This window comes from Pseudophryne corroboree, chromosome 8 (assembly GCF_028390025.1).
Source record: "Pseudophryne corroboree isolate aPseCor3 chromosome 8, aPseCor3.hap2, whole genome shotgun sequence".
In the NCBI taxonomy this organism is placed as follows: Eukaryota; Metazoa; Chordata; class Amphibia; order Anura; family Myobatrachidae; genus Pseudophryne; species Pseudophryne corroboree.
Window position 1 is genome coordinate 165,187,354 of NC_086451.1, and position 20,252 is coordinate 165,207,605.

At 46.8% G+C, this 20,252-nt stretch overlaps 9 non-coding genes across 9 annotated transcripts; all 9 read left to right on the forward strand.

Moving 5' to 3' along the window:
* Positions 1–14,098: 14,098 nt before the first annotated feature.
* LOC134951865 (U1 spliceosomal RNA) lies at positions 14,099–14,262 on the forward strand. The gene has a single exon (XR_010184525.1). It is a non-coding gene; the product is annotated as a U1 spliceosomal RNA (small nuclear RNA).
* Positions 14,263–14,414: 152 nt separating this feature from the next.
* LOC134952201 (U1 spliceosomal RNA) lies at positions 14,415–14,577 on the forward strand. The gene has a single exon (XR_010184775.1). It is a non-coding gene; the product is annotated as a U1 spliceosomal RNA (small nuclear RNA).
* Positions 14,578–15,251: 674 nt separating this feature from the next.
* LOC134951867 (U1 spliceosomal RNA) lies at positions 15,252–15,415 on the forward strand. The gene has a single exon (XR_010184526.1). It is a non-coding gene; the product is annotated as a U1 spliceosomal RNA (small nuclear RNA).
* A 152-nt stretch (positions 15,416–15,567) lies between these two features.
* On the forward strand, positions 15,568–15,730 carry LOC134952272 (U1 spliceosomal RNA). The gene has a single exon (XR_010184832.1). It is a non-coding gene; the product is annotated as a U1 spliceosomal RNA (small nuclear RNA).
* Positions 15,731–16,400: 670 nt separating this feature from the next.
* LOC134951426 (U1 spliceosomal RNA) lies at positions 16,401–16,564 on the forward strand. The gene has a single exon (XR_010184169.1). It is a non-coding gene; the product is annotated as a U1 spliceosomal RNA (small nuclear RNA).
* A 152-nt stretch (positions 16,565–16,716) lies between these two features.
* Positions 16,717–16,879, forward strand: LOC134952522 (U1 spliceosomal RNA). The gene has a single exon (XR_010185027.1). It is a non-coding gene; the product is annotated as a U1 spliceosomal RNA (small nuclear RNA).
* A 670-nt stretch (positions 16,880–17,549) lies between these two features.
* Positions 17,550–17,712, forward strand: LOC134953081 (U1 spliceosomal RNA). Its single transcript, XR_010185416.1, has one exon. It is a non-coding gene; the product is annotated as a U1 spliceosomal RNA (small nuclear RNA).
* Positions 17,713–18,383: 671 nt separating this feature from the next.
* LOC134951195 (U1 spliceosomal RNA) lies at positions 18,384–18,547 on the forward strand. The gene has a single exon (XR_010183981.1). It is a non-coding gene; the product is annotated as a U1 spliceosomal RNA (small nuclear RNA).
* Positions 18,548–18,699: 152 nt separating this feature from the next.
* Positions 18,700–18,862, forward strand: LOC134952009 (U1 spliceosomal RNA). Its single transcript, XR_010184635.1, has one exon. It is a non-coding gene; the product is annotated as a U1 spliceosomal RNA (small nuclear RNA).
* Positions 18,863–20,252: the final 1,390 nt, after the last annotated feature.

A 20,252-nucleotide genomic window follows, 5' to 3' on the forward strand; every position in this document is an offset into this window, starting at 1 on the left:
ATCAGCTGTCGGCGGAGACACCACATTCATTTGCTCCCGCTCCTCTCTAATATAGCCTTCTTCCTCAGACATGTCGACACACGTGTACCGACACACCACACACACAGGGAATGCTTTTTCTGAAGACAGTTTCCCCACAAGGCCCTTTGGAGAGACAGAGAGGGAGTATGCCAGCACACACCCCAGCGCTATATAACCCAGGAATAAAACAGTAACTTAATGTTTGCCCAGTAGTGCTGCTGTATGTAATTTGCGAATTATGTGCCCCCCCCCCTCTTTTCAACCCTCTTGTCTAACGTGGTATAAGCAGGGTAGAGTCCGGGGAGCTTCCTCTCAGCGGTGCTGTGGAGAAAAAATGGCGCTGGTGAGTGCTGAGGGAGAAGCCCCGCCCCCTTGGAGGCGGGCTTCTGTCCCGCTTAAACTGTAAAATTGGTGGGGGCTCATACATATATACAGTGCCCAGCTGTATATATGTTATATTTTTGCGAAAGAGGTTTATATTGCTGCCCGGGGCGCCCCCCCTGCGCCCTGCACCCTTACAGTGACCGGAGTATGTGAGGTGTATGGGAGCAAAGGCACACAGCTGCAGTGCTGTGCGTAACCTCAGTGAAGATCATGAAGTCTTCTGCCGCCTCTGAAGTCTTCTTTTCTTCTCATACTCACCCGGCTTCTATCTTCCGGCTCTGCGAGGGGGACGGAGGCGCGGCTCTGGGACGGACGGCGAGGGTGAGATCCTGCGTACCAATCCCTCTGGAGCTAATGGTGTCCAGTAGCCTAAGAAGCAGGACCTTGCAACTCAGAGAGTAGGGCTGCTTCTCTCCCCTCAGTCCCTCGATGAGGGAGTCTGTTGCCAGCAGTGCTCCCTGAAAATTAAAAACCTAACAAAATACTTTCTGTCAGAAAGCTCAGGAGAGCTCCTGAAAAGCACCCAGTCTCCACTGGGCACAGTATCAAACTGAGGTCTGGAGGAGGGGCATAGAGGGAGGAGCCAGTGCACACCCAGAACTAAAGTCTTTCTTAAAGTGCCCATGTCTCCTGCGGAGCCCGTCTATCCCCATGGTCCTTACGGAGTCCCCAGCATCCTCTAGGACTTTAGAGAAAATAGGATTTTAATACCTACTGGTAAATCCTTTTCTCTTAGTCCGTAGAGGATGCTGGGCACCCGTCCCAGTGCGTACTGTGTCTGCAGTTATTAAATGGCCCTTAACTCCAGAACATTTATGTGGAGACAACTTTCCTGACTTGAAAATCTTCCTTGGATGTTTTCCCCCTGTGTGACTGCTCTCCAGCCTCGGAGGGTTGCATCCGTGGTCCCTAGGATCCCGTCCTGGATCCCAAACCATCACCCCTCTAGGTGGTGAGAACTGTGCAGCCACCAATGGAGTGAGATTCTGGTCTTGGAAGACAGGATTATCCTCCGGTGCATGTGTAGGTGGGATCCGGACCACTTGTCCAACAGGTCCCACTGGAACACTCTGGCATGGAGCCTGCCAAACTGAATGGCCTCGTAGGCCGCAACCATCTTCCCCAGCAACTGAATGCATTGATGGATTAACACTCTTGCTGGTTTCAGAATTTGTTTGACCAGACTCTGGATCTCCAGAGCCATTCCACTAGAAGAAAACCTCTTCTGTGTCCAGTATCACTCCCAAAAACAACAACCGCGTCATTAGGACCAACTGCGATTTTGGCAAGTTTAGGAGCCAACCATGTTGTTAAAGAACTGTCAGGGAGAGTAGATGTTTTGCACCAACTGGTACCTGGATCTCGCCTTTATCAGGAGATCATCCAAGTACGGGATAATTGTGACTCCTTGCTTGCGAAGGAGAACCATCATTTCCGCCATCACCCTGGTGAAAATCCTCGGAGCCGTGGACAGACCAAACGGCAACGTCTGAAATTGGTAATGACAATCCTGAATTGCAAACCTCAGGTAGCTTGATGCAGTGGCTAAATGGGAACATGTAAGTAGGCATCCTTTATGTCTACCAAAACCATGAAATCTCCTTTATCCCCCGGACTGGAGATCACTACCCTGAGAGATTCCATCTTGAAATTGAATTTCTTTAGGTAGAAATTAAGGGATTTCAGATTTCAGATTGGTCTGACTGAGCCGTCCGGCTTCGGGACCACGAAGAGGCTTGAATAAAAACCTTCTCCCTGCTGACTAAGGCTGATTTGAACAATCGGTGAGGGGGAACTTCTTGAAACCCCAGTTTGTACCCTTGGGACACTATTTGTAAAACCCACGAGTCCAGGTCCGAATGAATCCAGAACTGACTGAAGAGTTTTAGACGTGCCCCCCAGTGGCGGAACTAGCGAGCAGTGGGCCCATGTGCGACAAAATGGCTTGGGCCCCCCCCCCATCCCATCCCATCCAAGTCCACCCCCTCACCCCTGGAGAGGATCTGGTGAGGGGGGCCTGCTCAGGGAAGTGGATACCTAGCAACAGTGCCGTAACTAGACATTTTAGCAGTGTGTGCAAGAAACGGCATTGGAGCCCCACCCCTGCATGCAAAACAGGGGCAGTGCGCGCCGTAGGCGCGCGCAAAAAAACATAGTGGCGTGGCTTCGTGGTTAAGCGGTGTGGCCACAAAATAATACCAATTCATAACACGGTGCACAGTAGTCTACATTATTCAAATTACGCCGCACAGTAGCACCACTACACCAGGTTGAGACCCTTTTACACCTTACGGCGGACAGATTCCTCTTTTTACACATTACAGCAGACAGCGTCCTCTTTTTACACATTACAGCAGACAGCGTCCCCTTTTTACACATTACGGCAGACAGCATCCCCCTATTTTACACAACGGCAGACAGCGTGCCCTTGTTACACATAGCGGCAGACAGCGTACATTTTTTTCACATAACGGCAGACAGCCTGCCCTTGTTAAACATAGCGGCAGACAGCGTACACTTTTTACACATAACGGCAGACAGCCTGCCCTTGTTAAACATAGCGGCAGACAGCGTACACTTTTTTCACATAACAGCAGTCAGCCTGCCCTTGTTACACATAATGGCAGACATCGTACACTTTTTACACATTACAGCAGACAGCTTGCCCTTGTTACACATTACAGCAGACAGCTTGCCCTTGTTACACATTATGGCAGACAGCGTGCCCTTGTTACACATTACGGCAGACAGCATCCCCCTTGTTACACATTACGGCAGGCAGATTCCCCCTTGTTACACATTGCGGCAAGCAGATTCCCCCTTTTTACACATTGCGGCAAGCAGCTTCCCCCTTTTTACACATTGCGGCAGGCAGATTCCCCCTTTTTACACACTGTGGCAGGCAGTCCCCCTTTTTACACATAGCTGTAGGCAGATTCCCCCTTTTTACACATAGCGGCAGGCAGATTCCCCCTTTTTACACATTGCGGCAGGCAGTCCCCCTTTTTACACATAGCTGCAGGCAGATTCCCCCTTTTAACACATAGCTGCAGGCAGATTCCCCCCTTTTACACATAGCTGCAGGCAGATTCCCCCTTTTTACACATAGCGGCAGGCAGATTCCCCCTTTTTACACATAGCGGCAGGCAGATTCCCCCTTTTTACACATAGCGGCAGGCAGATTCCCCCTTTTTACACATAGCGGCAGGCAGTCCCAACAAAGAAAGAAAGAGACGAAAGAAAGAAAGAAAGAAAGAAAGAAAGAAAGAAAGAAAGAAAGAAAGAAAGAAAGAAAGAAGAATTATACTTACCCTCTCCGCTGGCTCAAGCTCCTCGTGCAGCTTGACGATTCCCGGGCAGTAGAGAAGGAGGAGGAGGGAGGTGGAGGAGGGAGCAGCAGCAGCGCTGTGTTATTGGTGGAGGCGCTGCTGCTGCTGCCCCTCTGCTTCACTATAGGCTGTTCTCGGAAGACAGCCTATAGTGAAGCAGAGGGGCAGCAGCAGCAGCGCCTCCACCAGTAACAAAGCGCTGCTGCGGCTCCTTCCTTCACCTCCCTCCTCCTACTCCTCCCCCCCGTGCCGCTGCTCCTCTCATCTCCAAGCGACCCTCCTCCCTCTTCGTGTGTTACAGAGGCGGCAGCGTGTCTGGTGCTGCGGCTGCTGCCCGTAGTGCCCTGGCCTGATCTGTTCGTTACGACGGGCGGGCGGCGGGAGTCGCAGGACGCAGACCCGACGGGAGCGCTGGTGTGCGGCTGCGGCATGATACAATGAGTCATTGTGACTTATTGTAATGCCGGCGGCTGTGGGCCCTTGAGTGCGGCGGGGCCCCAGTGCAATGCACTGCCTGCCCTGCCAGTAGTTCCGCCCCTGGTGCCCCCCACTGGTGTGGGCTCCTGCAAGAGAGCCCCAGCGTCATGCAGTGGATTTGGCAGAAGCAGAGGACTCTGCTCCTGCGATCTTGAAGAGGCTTCTTGGAGTCAGCATCAGCATTCCCTTGGTGAATCCACAATGCCCTCCTATCCGAGACTGCCATGAAATTGGCCCGTGTGCACTTGTGCCCGGTGTAGGATTTTTAAATATGTGTAGTTTACTGTATGCAAGGGTTTAAAACCTTTTAGGAACTGAGATCTAAGGTGTATTACATGTAGTTTAAAAAAAACAAAAAAGGTTTATTTTATGGCAGTAGTTTCCAAACTGGGGTTCTTGCACTGGTAGCATAGTTTGGTGGTCCAGGACCAATTAAAATTATTTATACTTTATTAAATTGCCAAAACCATTCCCTCACAACATAACTGAACCTGAGGATGACATGCTATAAACACAATTTACTTAATTTTATATTTTTTTCTGAATTTCTCAATAAAAAAAACTTTGGCCTAGGGGTGCCGTGAAACAAATTTTGATACTATTTATTTATATAGTGCTCTTTCTCCAACAGGACTCAAGGCGCTTGAGATATGGCTTCTGGAACTGAACACAGGATTCTAAATGTGGCAGTACCAAGGACCTATACAGTGGCATTACAGGTTGAGTATCCCTTATCCAAAATGCTTGGGACCAGAGGAATTTTGGATATCGGATTTTTCTGTATTTTGGAATAATTGCATACCATAACGAGATATTATGGTGATGGGACCTAAATCTAAGCACAGAATGCATTTATGTTTCATATATACCATATACACACAGCCTGAAGGTCATTTTAGCCAATATTTTTTATAACTTTGTGCATTAAACAAAGTGTGTGTACATTCACAGAATTCATTTATGTGTCATATACACCTTATACACACAGTCTGAAGTTCATTTAATACAATATTTTTAATAACTTTGAGTATTAAACAAAGTTTGTGTACACTGAGCCATCAAAAAACAAAGGTTTCACTATCTCAGTCTCACTCAAAAAAGTCCGTATTTCGGAATATTCCGTATTTCGGAATATTTGGATATGGGATACTCAACCTGTATTACTTTTTTCTGCTACTGGTTCTTTACCTATGCAAACAAGCATCTGACTTGCCTTTCCTATTGCTTTGTTACATTGCTCACCTGAAATAGTAATACTTAGATAGCTTTCCTCTTGCCATTATAATGCCCTTAATATTATAGTTAGCCTTTGTATTTTTGAGACGTGTATGATTTTGCATTTTTTGGCATTAAATGTTGCCATGTTCTTGACCATTCCTCTAGTCCAGGGGCGGAACTGCCAGAGACAACGGAGTCAGTTGCCGCCGGGCTCCAGCCCTAAAGGGGCTTCCTCCATTGCCCTCCGGCTGTTACGTGCCCTTCCTATTAAATAGACAAAGGCGCTACCAGCAGGGTCTCGCAGTTTGTACATTCCATGCCGTAACACCCTTCTTTCCACCTTTTTCAAGACCCAGCCCAGCAGCCTCGCCGCTGCCACCACCGCTAGCTGCAGCACTGCCAGCGGTGGGGTGCCCCTGCTTCTTCTCACACCACAGATAGCTGGGCAGCACTGCAACTGCCTGCCTGATTGCTCCGCCCCCTTCCGGCTCCCAAGCACCTCTGCTGCCCAGTGATCCAGGAGCCTGCTGCTAGGAAGAAGTGGCCGAGCTTCAGCAAGCGAGTCTGGACACTGGCGGAGGAAGCCATGATAACCAGATAATGGGGAGTGGAGAGCCAGTTCCAAGGAAATACTTTATACAGCTGGTTGAGATCCTGGTCGGTGGATATGGATTCCAAGAAAACCCTGGAGGTGCTTCCTTTCAAGGGAGACACTCTCTTTGGAGAAGACCTCAATAAGATTGTAGCTGATCTGGCTACTGCTAAAACAGCTTGCCTACCTAGTATGACTCCTACCACGCAGAAGGCTAAAAGTACTTTCCCTTGGCCCTTTCATCCTCAAGGTAAAGCGTACCCAAGGTCAGGCATACCCAAAGCAAGCTCATGCTTCCAGACCTGCCAAGCCCAGACTGAAGCAAGCCTGGGCTGCCCATCAGCCTGCTTCCAAAACGGACAAGCCTGCCGCATGACGGTGCAGGCCTCCCTCTGGGGGATCCCAGGGTGGGGGGCCCGACTTCTAGGTTTGGCATAATTCTAAGCTAGAGAATTCTGTTTGGAGCTCACCTTGTACTTTGTGAAGAAATAATCAGCATTGTGGCTGAGCAGATACATGTAGTGTGTGGCTGCAAACTGCATGGATCTGCTGCGTTGTAATGCTGATACTTTTTTTTTCAAAGTACCAATAGCTTCATATAATGTTCACAATTTTTATGCAGGATCAAATAGCTCAATAGGTAGGGTGTTTGATTAGAATTCAACAGGTTATAGGTTTGAATCCTGGGTATGGTAGTTTGAGATGTGTTATTTAATAAAGTATGTTGTTCTGACTGCCGGCATCCTATCACCTGGGATATCATACTAAATAAATGGAGTTGATCAATTTTTTTTTATTTTTTTTTTAAACTAGGGACAATTTCCAGATACTTTTCTTTATAACTGAGATTGCCCCCTGGAACTTCACATCAGTTGACAACTATGCATGAGTGGGCAGTGCTTGCTCTGGATCTGCCCACCCATTTATGTGCCGTCATAAAAGAAAGCACAACTGACAGTTATCCTGGGCGTACACTACACAATTATCTGTCAGGCTATCTATCCAGTCTGGATGGATGGAATGAAAATCTGGTAATGTATCGGAGCAAATGTCAATTAACCATTTGCTCCCAAACACTAGAAAAGTGGTCAAAAATGGTCATTACACAAATTGGTTAAACCCAAAATTTAACCAATTTGTTTAGGGGACCATTTTTGTCCATTTTCTAGTGTTTGAGAGTAAATCGTTGATGGTCATTTGCTCACATAGATAACCGGATTTCTATTCCAACCAGCCAGTGTTGGAGATATGGTCTGCCAGATTACATAATGCATACCAGAGCCATAACTAGACTTTTTGGTGCCCTGTGACAGATAATTATATGCGCCCCCCCCTCCCCATTTTTGCAATATGGACAAAAGGCGCATGCCTTGTGGGGAAGGGACATAACAAGATTGGTCTCAGAGAAAGCACATGAGATATGAAGATATATCTAGTATACTTGACACTCAATGGTTTGTGGTATTGCCGGGGTGCCCTCCTTAAATGCATATACAGTCACACATGGCGTGTTTGTGCAAATGGCATATCAGCAGTCAGCACTAACTGGTGACATGCCATTTGTACAAGTAAGCCATGTGTGACTAATATATAAACATACTTTATTAAATAACACCTCAAACTATCATACCCAGGATTCAAACCTATAACCTGTTGAATTCTAATCAAATACCCTACCCATTGAGCTACTTGATCCTGCATCTATTCTAACCTCCAAAAACAGATTCAGTTGCATTTTCCAGCGTGTTTTGTTTGCGCCTTTGCAAATGTCTTACATCGACAAACTTATTTAGTACTATTTTGCAAATAGGGTTACATTGTCGCAACATTGTGTTCCCTAATTGCTTGATTTTTTTAAATGCAACAATTGATAAAGACACCTGATAATTGCTCTGTGGAGTCTTATTTTGTGTCTACTTCTTATCTACATTTAATTCCCTACCTCTAATCAAGGCATTTTTAAATGCTGGGGGCTGCCAGGACGTGAGGCCTACCTAGACTTTAGATCTGAATTTGAATGTACTTGTGAACTAACTTAATTTCCTACTTCTAAATTCATTCCTAAATTCACTACTTACATTAATCCTGTAGTTGGGCATTTTGAGCCTTCAATTGTGGGCATTGTTTTGTGTCCAGACCAGCAGCTGGTGGTGTGCATTTGCTGGAAAGGCATCGAAGACCTCCGATATGCTGCATCTCCTGATGTGTGTCTCCCTCAAGTGGCTGTCAGCAAATGCATGCTAGACACCCCATTCCAAGCTGATTGTGACATCACGGAACATGCATCATAGAACAGGCATGCTAGAATATGGGTCTTCAACCTGCGACCCTCCAGCTGCTGTGGAACTACATATACCAGCATGCCCTGCCTCAGTTTTAGCATACCTTAATAGCAAAACTGTGGCAGGGCATGCTGGGATGTGTAGTTTCACAGCAGCTGGAGGGCCACAGGATGAAGACCCATGTGCTAGAGCCAAGCCGCAGGTATATTGAATGCTAGCAAGCTGAATGTTTAAATCATTTTTGTTCCGCAGCATTCCAATGCGGAAGATTCCATGGAACCAGAGATTATTCCATTGAGAAGGACATGCTGCCTGGATGACTACACTGTGCAAATTAAATCACGGAGCCAGTTGGTTTGTGGGTGGCTCTGGTGACTGGGTGGTTGGGTGGGTGGTGTGTCTGAGGTGGAGCACATGCAAATGATTGTGTATCATCCAGCTAGTGAGAGAGAAAACTCATGCAGGAGTGTGCCTGCTTGTCAGTGGGTTATGCACCTTGCCAGACGTCAAATCTACATAGAGCAGCTGGAGTAGACAAGAGCAGGTTTGCAAAATATAGATAGAAGAGCATATATGCTGGCACATTCTCCATGATTGTGTCAGCTTATGTTTTGGTGCACTGCACTTTCCTCCACTAAGTTTTAGCCATTTTTGTTAAGCTCAAGTGTAGTTGCTTCTCGGCCTTTTGGCTGTGATCTTGTATCGTGGTTGAAGGGTCTGCTGGAGGGAGGGATTGTTTTCTTCATTGGCGAAAGACCAAAGATATTCCAGGTAGTGATGGGAAATCTAGTTCAGTTCGGTGATTAGTTCATTATGATCTAGTTCACTGAAAAGATTAGTTCAGAAGATTAGTTCATCTAGTTCATTTAGTTCATCATTTCACTCACTGACTCTGAGACTGAAAGGAGTGATTAGATTTAGAACTAGTCTAGACTATTACACATAGAGTAGGCATTTCTAATACTAGCTCATTGTAGGAGTTATAATCTTTTTCAAATGATCAGATGTGTGTAATATGTCAGATTTTTTATTTTTAAGAAAAGCAATAAGTTATATAGCAACCTTATACTGACATATGTATCTCTGCAATATTAATCCCATTGTTGGTACTCCTTTTTACTTCATAATAGGCAAGTGAAAGACCCAAATCCAGAGTAATGTCATAAATCACTTTTAGTTTTTTCTGCTTTTAAAATATAGTAATTAAAAGAAAAAGTCCCTTTGCCCCAATGTAACAGACCTTAGAGAGATAAAGTGGAGATGTTGCAAAGCAACCCATCAGCTTCTGTCATTTATGTTCAACAGTATATAAAGTGACAGAAGCTGATTGGTTGCTAGGGGCAACTGCTCAACTTTATGTCACTTGAAGGTTCATAGTACATATACCCCTGTGTCTTGTGTGGAGTAATCATACCCTACAGAAGGCATGTCCAAACTGCGGCCCTCCAGCTGTTGTGAAACTACATATCCCAGCATGCCCTGACACAGTTTTTCCGTCAGAGAATGCTAAAGCTGTGTCAGGGCATGCTGAGATGTGTAGTTTCTCAACAGCTGGAGGGCCGCAGTTTGGACATGCCTGCGCCTACAGGATAGCATGCAGCACTCAGCACTGTGTCTTTAGCTGATTGGGAGTGTAGCTTGTCACCTAATATACTGGAGGAATGAATCATGGCTATATGCAGTTCAGCATCAGCTCCATACAATGCATATGCCTGAGCACAGCAGTGCCACACATGGTAGCTGAGAAGTACTGCACTGACTCGTATGGCTGTATGAGTCATTGAGTCAGTGAACTGATCAGTGAACTGTAATGAATCACTGAACTACTGAACTACTTGCTGAACTACTGAACTACTTGCAAGGAGAGTGACTCGTGAGTCGTCAGGACAATGCAGTTCAATCAGCTTCATAGAGTCCACCACTGACTCCATGAGCACAGCAGTGACCCCTGTGGCAACTGAGGTAAACTGACTCATGAGAATTCAGTATTCACTCACACACACACACACACACACACACACACACACACACACACACACACACACACACACACACACATTGGTTGCTATGGGCAACATCACTTCTATAGAACTACCTAAGTATATGTACCATCATATTTTTAATTATTTCAAGACTGAAGGTTCATCAGACAGACATACATATCCCCCTATGTCTTGTGTAGAGTAATCAGTCCCTACAGCAGGCATGTCCAAACTGCGGCCCTCCAGCTGTTGAGAAACTACATATCCCAGCATGCCCTGACACAGCTTTAGCATTCTCTGACATCTGACAGCAAAACTGTGTCAGGGCATGCTGGGATATGTAGTTTCACAACAGCTGGAGGGCCGCAGTTTGGACATGCCTGCCCTACAGGATAGCATGCAGCACTCAGAATTTGTCTTTGGTTGATTGGTAGTGACAGTGTACCTTGTGACCACCTAATATGCTAGGTGAATTAATCATGGCTATATGCAGTTCAGTATCAGCTCCATACAATGCATATGCCTGAGCACAGCAGTACCACACATGGTAGCTGAGAAGTACTGCACTGACTCGTATGGCTGTATGAGTCATTGAGTCAGTGAACTGATCAGTGAACTGTAATGAATCACTGAACTACTGAACTACTTGCTGAACTACTGAACTACTTGCAAGGAGAGTGACTCGTGAGTCGTCAGGACAATGCAGTTCACTCAGCTCCACAGAGTGAGTCCAATCCATGTCTGAACACAGCAGTGACCCCTGTGGCAGCAGAGATGTACTGACTCATGAGTACTGCTGAGTGAGAGCTGAATAAAAACAGTGCTGCAGCAGCACCTACACAACACCCAGCAGAATATTTAGCACAGCAATATGCACAGGAACCAGTAGTACCAGAAGTAGCAGCAAGTGTTTGGACATCTGGACTAATAGGACAGTGATTGTATCACAGAAAGGTGAGCAGCATGACCACACATGCTCACTCACAGACACACATAGGGGTAAATTTACTAAGGTGGGAGATTTTTAGAACTGGTGATGTTGCCCATGGCAACCAATCAAATTCTACTTACCATTTATCTAGCTGCTTCTAGCAGATAATAAATATAATCGGATTGGTTGCTATGGGCAACATCACCAATTCTAAAAAATCTCCCACCTTAGTAAATTTACCCCATACACTTTGGCTAGGCAGTGCAGATGCTATTTTTTATTAGATCTGATTGCTGGGCTGTGTTGTACTTTTAACTTTCATTTCACAGCATCAGATTCAGGAAGTGAAAATCCAGTGAATGAGACAGTGAGAAGCCTAATGCTGGCTCTATTCTGTCTGTGTCTGACTCCTCCTTCCTGATGAACTAATCTTTGCCAAAGCTGTGAACTGAACGAACTAGTTCACTTTGAAGATTAGTTCATTTTGAACTAATCATTCATGAACTACCCATCACTAATTCCAGGATGGAAGGCTTGGGAACACTATCCGTTTTTCAGTTGTGGAAGAGCACAGAGGTCGGATTGGACTACATTCTATAGTAAAGGATACCTTTCTATTTATTGCCCCTCCCCTTATATGTGTCTGTGTTACAATAAAGCTTTGGTCTTGTGATTCCCTCACCCTCTTACACTCCACACACATAGCCTTATTAACTGTTGTATTATTGTATAGTTTAAATGTATAGTGCAGTTCATGATTTATAGTGTAGGCTGGCCTGTGCTGTAGTTCTTGAACTGTACTATACCGACAGCATTTGTATTGTGTTTTGGCTGTGCTGCAACACAGTACTTATGTGTGTAATGTTTATGTATGTTTTTTTGCTTCTTTATGTCAATAAAGACTGCTTTTTCAATCCAATATCTGAAAACAATCAATGTTTATCTTTGATGGCAATAGAAGTGGTATGATATTTGCTGCTTTTGAAAGGCAATATCTGATATGTCCCCTATCTGGAAACCATATATTAAATGGCTTTTCAGAAAAGGGAGATGGTAGAAGAGCTTTCAGTACTTGTAGGACCGATGCACATTTCCTATTCTAGCCTCCAAAAACAGATTCAGTTGCATTTTCCAGCGTGTTTTGGATGCGCCTTTGCAAATGTCTTACATCGACAAACGTATTTAGTACTATTTTGCAAATAGGGTTACATTGTTGCAACATTGTGTTCCCTAATTGCTTGATTTTTTAAATGCAACAATTGATAAAGACACCTGATAACTGCTCTGTGGAGTCTTATTTTGTGTCTACTTTTTATCTACATTTAATTCTCTACCTCTAATCAAGGCATTTTTAAGTGCTGGGGGCTGCCAGGACGTGAGGCCTACCTAGACTTTAGATCTGAATTTGAATGTACTTGTGAACTAACTTAATTTCCTACTTCTAAATTCATTCCTAAATTCACTACTTACATGAATCCTGTAGTTGGGCATTTTGGGACTTCGATTGTGGGCATTGTTTTGTGTCCAGACCAGCAGCAGGTGGTGTGCATTTGCTGGAAAGGCATCGAAGACCTCCGATATGCTGCATCTCCCTCAAGTGGCTGTCGGCAAATGCCTGCTAGACACCCCATTTCAAGCTGATTGTGACATCACGGTACATGCATCATAGAACAGGCATGCTAGAACACGGGTCTTCAACCTGCGACCCTCCAGCTGCTGTGGAACTACACATCCCAGCATGCCCTGCCTCAGTTTTAACATACCTTAATAGCAAAACTGTGGCAGGGCATGCTGGGATGTGTAGTTTCACAGCAGCTGGAGGGCCACAGGATGAAGACCCATGTGCTAAAGCCAAGCCGCAGGTACATTGAATGCTAGCAAGCTGAATATTTAAATCCTTTTTATTCCGCAGCATTCGAATGTGGAAGATTCCATGGAACCAGAGATCCTTCCATTGAGAAGGACATGCTGCCTGGATGACTACACTGTGCAAATTAAATCACGGAGCCAGTTGGCTTGTGGGTGGCTCTGGTCACTGGGTGGTTGGGTGGGTGGTGTGTCGGAGGTGGAGCACATGCAAATGATTGTGTATCATCCAGCTAGTGAGAGAGAAAACTCATGCAGGAGTGTGCCTGCTTGTCAGTGGGTTATGCACCTTTCCAGACGTCAAATCTACATGGAGCAGCTGGAGAGGACAAGAGCAGGTTTGCAAAATATAGACAGAAGAGCTCTCCAGCCTAGTTTGCTGTCTGTTTCCACTTCTCTTTTCTTGAGCCGCTCCCTTCTATGCCCTAGCGCACTATCCTGACTTCTCCCATCTGCTTACTTTGTGCCTTCCAACGCACAATGCGAACTACAGGTAGTGCTGCAGGGCCCACACCCTTTTACTTGCCATACAGAGCAGCTCTGGAGCTGTTACAGTGCCCAGCTTCTGCAAGAAATCAGCTTGAATGCTTCAGGGGCTGGGGCATAGCCAACATGAGCCCCACACCGAAGGAGGGTGGAGGTGTTTAATGCGAACTAGGGGTCATCCAAGCACCGCAAAAGGCCGCCATGCCCTGCACGCCCCTTTTCTCTTTTCATATGCAGACGAGGGTTGAAGCCAACTTTGACCCACTGCTTGGATGATATCACCATATGCAAATCCATCTGCTGCAGGCCTTCCCCCAGGAATGCTTGCACTAGTTGTTGCATTTGGTTTGTTGTTTGGGGGTGCTTCAGTATTAGGCAGCCTTCTGCCCTCCCATGTTCATCTGAAAATATGTGTTCTCCCTGCAGTTGTTGTCCCCAGATGAGAGTTCCCTTGTGCTGCCTCAGTTGAATCTCCTTTACTTGACAGAGATGTGCCTGAGCAGCGGCCCTCCCCAGCCCTATCCCAAATCATACTTATTTTGCATAGGAGATATCATGGTAATGAAGACTGTTATCCCAGGGTGAGGTTCATTCATTGCATTCTGGGTATGCTGACCCCTGTGATTTCCCCAAATGTGGGAAACTCGACTTCATTATTTGTGGTAGTGGGGGACTGTGTTTGTGCTTTCCTCTGGTCAGCTCTGGTAAAAGTCAGATTTATTTGTCTCAGATCTTCCTCTAGCCTTGTTCTTCTTTCGAGAGTTCCCTTGTGCTGCCTCAGTTGGATCTCCTTTACTTGACAGGGGGGTGCCCAAGCAGCGACCCTCCCCAGCTCTAGCCCAACTCCTACTTACCTGCCAGGTGAGATACTATGATCATGAAGGTGCTTCTCCCAGGGCAAGGCTCACCCATTGCACTCTGGGTGTGCTGCCCCTGTGATTTCCCCAAATGTGGGAAACTTGACTGCATAATTTGTGTTTCCACTGGTCGGCTTTCATATAATTCAGATCTCTTTGTCTCAGGTCTCTCTCCAGCCTAGTTTGCAGTCTGTTTCCACTTCTTTTTTTTTGAGCCCCTCCCTTCTATACCCTTGTGCACTATCCTGACTTCTCCTCCTGTCTGCTTACTTTGTGCCTTCCAATGCACAATGCAAACTACAGGTAGTGCTGCAGGGCCCACAAACTTTTACTTGCATTACAGAGCAGCTCTGGAGCTGTTACAGTGCCAAGCTGCTGCAAGAAATCAGCTTGAATGCTTCAGGGGCTGGGGCATTGCCAACATGAGCCCCACACCGAAGGAGGGTGGGGGTGTTTAATGCGAACTAAGGGTCATCCAAGCGCCGCAAAAGGCCGCCATTCACTGCATACCCCTTTTCTCTTTTCATATGCAGATGAGGGTTCCAGCCAACTTTGGCCCACTGCTTGGATGACATCACTGTATGCAAATCCGTCTTCTGCAGACCTTCCCCCAGGAATGCTTGTACTAGTTGTTGCATTTGGTTTGTTGTTTGGGGGTGCTTCAGTATTAGGCAGCCTTCTGCCCTCCCATGTTCATCTGAAAATATGTGTTCTCCCTGCAGTTGTTGTCCCCAGATGAGAGTTCCCTTGTGCTGCCTCAGTTGAATCTCCTTTACTTGACAGAGATGTGCCTGAGCAGCGGCCCTCCCCAGCCCTATCCCAAATCATACTTATTTTGCATAGGAGATATCATGGTAATGAAGACTGTTATCCCAGGGTGAGGTTCATTCATTGCATTCTGGGTATGCTGACCCCTGTGATTTCCCCAAATGTGGGAAACTCGACTTCATTATTTGTGGTAGTGGGGGACTGTGTTTGTGCTTTCCTCTGGTCAGCTCTGGTAAAAGTCAGATTTATTTGTCTCAGATCTTCCTCTAGCCTTGTTCTTCTTTCGAGAGTTCCCTTGTGCTGACTCAGTTGGATCTCCTTCACTTGACAGGGAAGTGCCCGAGCAGCGACCCTACCCAGCTCTAGCCCAACTCCTACTTACCTGCCAGGTGAGATACTATGATCATGAAGGTGCTTCTCCCAGGGCAAGGCTCACCCATTGCACTCTGGGTGTGCTGCTCTTGCGATTTCCCCAAATGTGGGAAACTTGACTGCATAATTTGTGTTTCCCCTGGTCGGCTCTCGTATAATTCAGATCTCTTTGTCTCAGGTCTCTCTCCAGCCTAGTTTGCTGTCTGTTTCCACTTCTCTTTTCTTGAGCCGCTCCCTTCTATGCCCTTGCGCACTATTATGACCTCTCCTGTCTGCTTACTTTGTGCCTTCCAACGTCAATGCAAACTACAGGTAGTGCTACAGGGCCCACACCCTTTTACATGCTTTACAGAGCAGCTCTGGAGCTGTTACAGTGCCCAGCTGCTGCAAGAAATCAGCTTGAATGCTTCAGGGGCTGGGGCATAGCCAACATGAGCCCCACACCGAAGGAGGGTGGAGGTGTTTAATGTGAATTAGGGGTCATCCAAGCGCCGCAAAAGGCCGCCATGCCCTGCACATCCCTTTTTTCTTTTCATATGCAGACGAGGGTTGAAGCCAACTTTGACCCACTGCTTGGATGACATCACCATATGCAAATCCATCTGCTGCAGGCCTTCCCCCAGGAATGCTTGCACTAGTTGTTGCATTTGGTTTGTTGTTTGGGGGTGCTTCAGTATTAGGCAGCCTTCTGCCCTCCCATGTTCATCTAAAAATATGTGTTCTCCCTGCAGTTGTTGTCCCCAGATGAGAGTTCCCTTGTGCTGCCTCAGTTGAATCTCCTTTACTTGACAGAGATGTGCCTGAGCAGCGGCCCTCCCCAGCTCTATCCCAAATCATACTTATTTTGCATAGGAGATACCATGGTCATGAAGATTGTTCTCCCAGGTTGAGGTTCATTCATTGCATTCTGGGTATGCTGACCCCTGTGATTTCCCCAAATGTGGGAAACTTGGCTGCATTATTTGTGGTAGTGGGGGACTGTGTTTGTGCTTTCCTCTGGTCAGCTCTGGTAAAAGTCAGATTTCTTTGTCTCAGATCTTCCTCTAGCCTTGTTCTTCTTTCGAGAGTTCCCTTGTGCTGACTCAGTTGGATCTCCTTCACTTGACAGGGGGGTGCCCGAGCTGCGACCCTCCCCAGCTCTAGCCCAACTCCTACTTACCTGCCAGGTGAGATACTATGATCATGTAGGTGCTTCTCCCAGGGCAAGGCTCACCCATTGCACTCTGGGTGTGCTGCCCCTGTGATTTCCCCAAATGTGGGAAACTTGACTGCATAATTTGTGTTTCCCCTGGTCGGCTCTCGTATAATTCAGATCTCTTTGTCTCAGGTCTCTCTCCAGCCTAGTTTGCTGTCTGTTTCCACTTCTCTTTTCTTGAGCCGCTCCCTTCTATGCCCTTGCGCACTATTCTGACCTCTCCTGTCTGCTTACTTTGTGCCTTCCAACGCACAATGCAAACTACAGGTAGTGCTGCAGGGCCCACACCCTTTTACATGCTTTACAGAGCAGCTCTGGAGCTGTTACAGTGCCCAGCTGCTGCAAGAAATCAGCTTGAATGCTTCAGGGGCTGGGGCATAGCCAACATGAGCCCCACACCGAAGGAGGGTGGAGATGTTTAATGCGAATTAGGGGTCATCCAAGCGCCGCAAAAGGCCGCCATTCCCTGCACATCCCTTTTTTCTTTTCATATGCAGACGAGGGTTGAAGCCAACTTTGACCCACTGCTTGGATGACATCACCATATGCAAATCCATCTGCTGCAGGCCTTCCCCAGGAATGCTTGCACTAGTTGTTGCATTTGGTTTGTTGTTTGGGGGTGCTTCAGTATTAGGCAGCCTTCTGCCCTCCCATGTTCATCTGAAAATATGTGTTCTCCCTGCAGTTGTTGTCCCAAGATGAGAGTTCCCTTGTGCTGCCTCAGTTGAATCGCCTTTACTTGACAGAGATGTGCCTGAGCAGCGGCCCTCCCCAGCCCTATCCCAAATCATACTTATTTTGCATAGGAGATACCATGGTCATGAAGATTGTTCTCCCAGGGCAAGGCTCACCCATTGCACTCTGGGTGTGCTACTCCTGCGGTTTCCCCAAATGTTGGACACTTGACTGCATAATTTGTGTTTCACCTGGTCGGCTCTCGTATAATTCAGATCTCTTTGTCTCAGGTCTCTCTCCAGCCTAATTTGCTGTCTGTTTCCACTTCTCTTTTCTTGAGTTGCTCCCTTCTATGCCCTTGCGCACTATCCTGACTTCTCCCGTCTGCTTACTTTGTGCCTTCCAACGCACAATGCAAACTACAGGTAGTGCTGCAGGGCCCACACCCTTTTACTTGCCTTACAGAGCAGCTCTGGAGCTGTTACAGTGCCCAGCTGCTGCAAGAAATCAGCTTGAATGCTTCAGGGGCTGGGGCATAGCCATCATGAGCCCCACACCGAAGGAGGGTGGAGGTGTTTAATGCAAACTAGGGGTCATCCAAGCACCGCAAAAGGCCGCCATGCCCTGCATGCCAATTTTATCTTTTCATATGCAGACGAGGGTTGAAGCCAACTTTGACCCACTGCTTGGATGACATCACCATATGCAAATCCATCTGCTGCAGGCCTTCCCCCAGGAATGCTTGCACTAGTTGTTGCATTTGGTTTGTTGTTTGGGGGTGCTTCAGTATTAGGCAGCCTTCTGCCCTCCCATGTTCATCTGAAAATATGTGTACCTCCTGCAGTTGTTGTCCCCAGATGAGAGTTCCCTTGTGCTGCCTCAGTTGAATCTCCTTTACTTGACAGAGATGTGCCTGAGCAGCGGCCCTCTCCAGCCCTATCCCAAATCATACTTATTTTGCATAGGAGATACCATGGTCATGAAGATTGTTCTCCCAGGGTGAGGTTCATTCATTGCATTCTGGGTATGCTGACCCCTGTTATTTCCCCAAATGTGGGAAACTTGACAGCATTATTTGTGGTAGTGGGGGACTGTGTTTGTGCTTTCCTCTGGTCAGCTCTGGTAAAAGTCAGATTTCTTTGTCTCAGATCTTCCTCTAGCCTTGTTCTTCTTTCGAGAGTTTCCTTGTGCTGCCTCAGTTGGATCTCCTTCACTTGACAGGGGGGTGCCCGAGCAACGACCCTCCCCAGCTCTAGCCCAACTCCTACTTACCTGCCAGGTGAGATACTATGATCATGAAGGTGCTTCTCCCAGGGCAAGGCTCACCCATTGCACTCTGGGTGTGCTGCTCCTGCGATTTCCCCAAATGTGGGAAACTTGACTGCATAATTTGTGTTTCCCCTGGTCGGCTCTCGTATAATTCAGATCTCTTTGTCTCAGGTCTCTCTCCAGCCTAGTTTGCTGTCTGTTTCCACTTCTCTTTTCTTGAGCCGCTCCCTTCTATGCCCTTGCGCACTATCCCAGGATAATTATTGTAGCTGGTCTGCGGGTAACAGCTCTCAGATCCACTTCTAGAAAAAATGCAACAATGTAATTTGAGTGACAAACTGCAGAGATGAACGCTTTCTGTGACTGCTGCACAGGGATCACACAAACTCTATTCATAGGGCTGACTTCACTTAGGGGAGATGTTCTCGCCCCGCAAAGAAGTGCGAGTATATACCGCACTTACGGTACCATTGGATTTACAGATATTTTTTTGCAATACACTATGGGGGTCATTCTGAGTTGATTGCTCGCTATTTAAAACGGTGGAGTTAACATATCTCACGTGGAAGGTGGTCATGTTATTAGCCTTGGCTTCGGCTAGGCGAGTGTCGGAATTAGCGGCTTTGTCACATAAAAGCCCATATTTGGTGTTCCATGTGGATAGAGCGGAATTGCGGACCCATCCTCAATTCCTACCAAAAGTGGTCTCTTCTTTTCATATGAACCAACCTATTGTGGTGCCTTTGGCTACGCGTGACTTGGAGGATTCCGAGTTACTTGATGTGGTCAGGGCTTTGAAAATTTACGTGGCCAGGACGGCTAGAGTCAGGAAAACTGAAGCGCTGTTTGTCCTGTATGCAACCAACAAGATTGGTGCCCCTGCTTCAAAGCAGGCTATTGCTCGCTGGATTTGTAACACGATTCAGCAAGCGCATTCTATGGCTGGATTGCAGTTACCGAAATCGGTCTAGGCCCATTCCACGAGGAAAGTGGGCTCTTCTTGGGCGGCTGCCCGAGGGGTCTCGGCACTACACCTTTTCAAAATACTATAAGTTTGATACCCTGGCTGAGGAGGAACTCATGTTTGCTCAATCGGTGCTGCAGAGTCATCCGCACTCTCCCGCCCGTTTTGGAGCTTTAGTATAATCCCCATGGTCCTTACGGAGTCCCCAGCATCCTCTAGGACGTTAGAGAAAATAAGATTTTAAACCTACCGGTAAATCTTTTTCTCGTAGTCCGTAGAGGATGCTGGGCGCCCGTCCCAAGTGCGGACTACTTCTGCAATACTTGTATATAGTTATTGCTTCAATAAGGGTTATGTTATAGTTGCATCGGTCCTGCACTGATGCTACAGTATGTTGTTTTTTCGTACTCATAACTGGGTAGTTTATCACAAGTTATACGGTGTGATTGGTGTGGCTGGTATGAATCTTGCCCTGGATTAACAAAATCCTTTCCTCATACTGTCAGTCTCCTCTGGGCACAGTTTCTCTAACTGTGGCATAGAGGCGCATAGAGGGAGGAGCCAGTGCACACCCAGAACTAAAG